Consider the following 2,500-nt stretch of genomic DNA (forward strand, 5'->3'; position numbering starts at 1 on the left):
GCCTGGTTAGTACTTGGATGGGAGACCGCCTGGGAATACCAGGTGCTGTAAGCATTTAATTCTTTATTTAATTAATTATTTAATTATTTATTCATATAATTTTTTTCCAGAAATGCATCCTTTCTGTAAGCGTTCGCCGATGGCATGGCGTTGCCACATTAGTCTTGAAGTGGCTCTCGAATCGAGTCAGCGCTCGCTTACGGCCACACCACCCTGAGCACGCCCGCTCTCGTCTGATCTCGGAAGCCAAGCAGGGTCGGGCCTGGTTAGTACTTGGATGGGAGACCGCCTGGGAATACCAGGTGCTGTAAGCATTTAATTCTTTATTTAATTAATTATTTAATTATTTATTCATATAATTTTTTTCCAGAAATGCATCCTTTCTGTAAGCGTTCGCCGATGGCATGGCGTTGCCACATTAGTCTTGAAGTGGCTCTCGAATCGAGTAAGTGCTCGCTTACGGCCACACCGTCCTGAGCACGCCCGCTCTCGTCTGATCTCGGAAGCCAAGCAGGGTCGGGCCTGGTTAGTACTTGGATGGGAGACCGCCTGGGAATACAAGGTGCTGTAAGCATTTAATTCTTTATTTAATTAATTATTTAATTATTTATTCATATAATTTTTTTCCAGAAATGCATCCTTTCTGTAAGCGTTCGCCGATGGCATGGCGTTGCCACATTAGTCTTGAAGTGGCTCTCGAATCGGGTCAGCGCTCGCTTACGGCCACACCACCCTGAGCACGCCCGCTCTCGTCTGATCTCGGAAGCCAAGCAGGGTCGGGCCTGGTTAGTACTTGGATGGGAGACCGCCTGGGAATACAAGGTGCTGTAAGCATTTAATTCTTTATTTAATTAATTATTTATTTATTTATTCATATAATTTTTTTCCAGAAATGCATCCTTTCTGTAAGCGTTCGCCGATGGCATGGCGTTGCCACATTAGTCTTGAAGTGGCTCTCGAATCGGGTCAGCGCTCGCTTACGGCCACACCACCCTGAGCACGCCCGCTCTCGTCTGATCTCGGAAGCCAAGCAGGGTCGGGCCTGGTTAGTACTTGGATGGGAGACCGCCTGGGAATACCAGGTGCTGTAAGCATTTAATTCTTTATTTAATTAATTATTTAATTACTTATTCATATAATTTTTTTCCAGAAATGCATCCTTTCTATAAGCGTTCGCAGATGGCATGGCGTTGCCACATTAGTCTTGAAGTGGCTCTCGAATCGAGTCAGCGCTCGCCTACGGCCACACCACCCTGAGCACGCCCGCTCTCGTCTGATCTCGGAAGCCAAGCAGGGTCGGGCCTGGTTAGTACTTGGATGGGAGACCGCCTGGGAATACCAGGTGCTGTAAGCATTTAATTAATTATTTATTCATATAATTTTTTCCAGAAATGCATCCTTTCTGTAAGCGTTCGCCAATGGCATGGCGTTGCCACATTAGTCTTGAAGTGGCTCTCGAATCGAATCAGCGCTCGCTTACGGCCACACCACCCTGAGCACGTCCGCTCTCGTCTGATCTCGGAAGCCAAGCAGGGTCGGGCCTGGTTAGTACTTGGATGGGAGACCGCCTGGGAATACCAGGTGCTGTAAGCATTTAATTAATTATTTAATTATTTATTCATATAATTTTTTTCCAGAAATGCATCCTTTCTGTAAGCGTTCGCCGATGGCATGGCGTTGCCACATTAGTCTTGAAGTGGCTCTCGAATCGAGTCAGCGCTCGCTTACGGCCACACCACCCTGAGCACGCCCGCTCTCGTCTGATCTCGGAAGCCAAGCAGGGTCGGGCCTGGTTAGTACTTGGATGGGAGACCGCCTGGGAATACCAGGTGCTGTAAGCATTTAATTAATTATTTAATTATTTATTCATATAATTTTTTTCCAGAAATGCATCCTTTCGGTAAGCGTTCGCCGATGGCATGGCGTTGCCACATTAGTCTTGAAGTGGCTCTCGAATTGAGTCAGCGCTCGCTTATGGCCACACCACCCTGAGCACGCCCGCTCTCGTCTGATCTCGGAAGCCAAGCAGGGTCGGGCCTGGTTAGTACTTGGATGGGAGACCGCCTGGGAATACCAGGTGCTGTAAGCATTTAATTAATTATTTAATTATTTATTCATATAATTTTTTCCAGAAATGCATCCTTTCTGTAAGCGTTCGCACATGGCATGGCGTTGCCACATTAGTCTTAAAGTGGCTCTCGAATCGAGTCAGCGCTCGCTTACGGCCACACCACCCTGAGCACGCCCGCTCTCGTCTGATCTCGGAAGCCAAGCAGGGTCGGGCCTGGTTAGTACTTGGATGGGAGACCGCCTGGGAATACCAGGTGCTGTAAGCATTTAATTCTTTATTTAATTAATTATTTAATTATTTATTCATATAATTTTGTTCCAGTAATGCATCCTTTCTGTAAGCGTTCGCCGATGGCATGGCGTTGCCACATTAGTCTTGAAGTGGCTCTCGAATCGAGTCAGCGCTCGCTTACGGCCACACCACCCTGAG

General features: G+C 47.2%; 1 protein-coding gene, 10 non-coding genes and 1 pseudogene across 11 annotated transcripts in view; all 12 read left to right on the forward strand.

Annotated features, from left to right (window-relative positions):
• The window catches only part of LOC141356599 (5S ribosomal RNA), a 119-nt gene extending 65 nt beyond the window's left edge, over positions 1-54 (forward strand). The window contains exon 1 of the ribosomal RNA XR_012363061.1: positions 1-54. This exon is cut by the window's left edge and continues 65 nt beyond it. This is a non-coding gene — a ribosomal RNA (5S ribosomal RNA).
• Positions 1-2,500, forward strand: part of LOC129447580 (uncharacterized) — a 253,528-nt gene that overhangs the window by 172,992 nt on the left and 78,036 nt on the right. The gene's annotated exons all lie outside the window — the stretch shown is intronic.
• Positions 196-314, forward strand: LOC141355023 (5S ribosomal RNA). The gene has a single exon (XR_012361453.1). It is a non-coding gene; the product is annotated as a 5S ribosomal RNA (ribosomal RNA).
• Positions 456-574, forward strand: LOC141353966 (5S ribosomal RNA; annotated as a pseudogene).
• On the forward strand, positions 716-834 carry LOC141353594 (5S ribosomal RNA). Its single transcript, XR_012360690.1, has one exon. It is a non-coding gene; the product is annotated as a 5S ribosomal RNA (ribosomal RNA).
• On the forward strand, positions 976-1,094 carry LOC141355024 (5S ribosomal RNA). The gene has a single exon (XR_012361454.1). It is a non-coding gene; the product is annotated as a 5S ribosomal RNA (ribosomal RNA).
• On the forward strand, positions 1,236-1,354 carry LOC141358107 (5S ribosomal RNA). Its single transcript, XR_012364596.1, has one exon. It is a non-coding gene; the product is annotated as a 5S ribosomal RNA (ribosomal RNA).
• On the forward strand, positions 1,475-1,593 carry LOC141358051 (5S ribosomal RNA). The gene has a single exon (XR_012364540.1). It is a non-coding gene; the product is annotated as a 5S ribosomal RNA (ribosomal RNA).
• LOC141355026 (5S ribosomal RNA) lies at positions 1,723-1,841 on the forward strand. Its single transcript, XR_012361455.1, has one exon. It is a non-coding gene; the product is annotated as a 5S ribosomal RNA (ribosomal RNA).
• On the forward strand, positions 1,971-2,089 carry LOC141357279 (5S ribosomal RNA). Its single transcript, XR_012363761.1, has one exon. It is a non-coding gene; the product is annotated as a 5S ribosomal RNA (ribosomal RNA).
• On the forward strand, positions 2,218-2,336 carry LOC141355027 (5S ribosomal RNA). Its single transcript, XR_012361456.1, has one exon. It is a non-coding gene; the product is annotated as a 5S ribosomal RNA (ribosomal RNA).
• LOC141355028 (5S ribosomal RNA) overlaps positions 2,478-2,500 on the forward strand; it is a 119-nt gene continuing 96 nt past the window's right edge. The window contains exon 1 of the ribosomal RNA XR_012361457.1: positions 2,478-2,500. This exon is cut by the window's right edge and continues 96 nt beyond it. This is a non-coding gene — a ribosomal RNA (5S ribosomal RNA).

This window comes from Misgurnus anguillicaudatus, chromosome 21 (assembly GCF_027580225.2).
Source record: "Misgurnus anguillicaudatus chromosome 21, ASM2758022v2, whole genome shotgun sequence".
Taxonomy (NCBI): domain Eukaryota; kingdom Metazoa; phylum Chordata; class Actinopteri; order Cypriniformes; family Cobitidae; genus Misgurnus; species Misgurnus anguillicaudatus.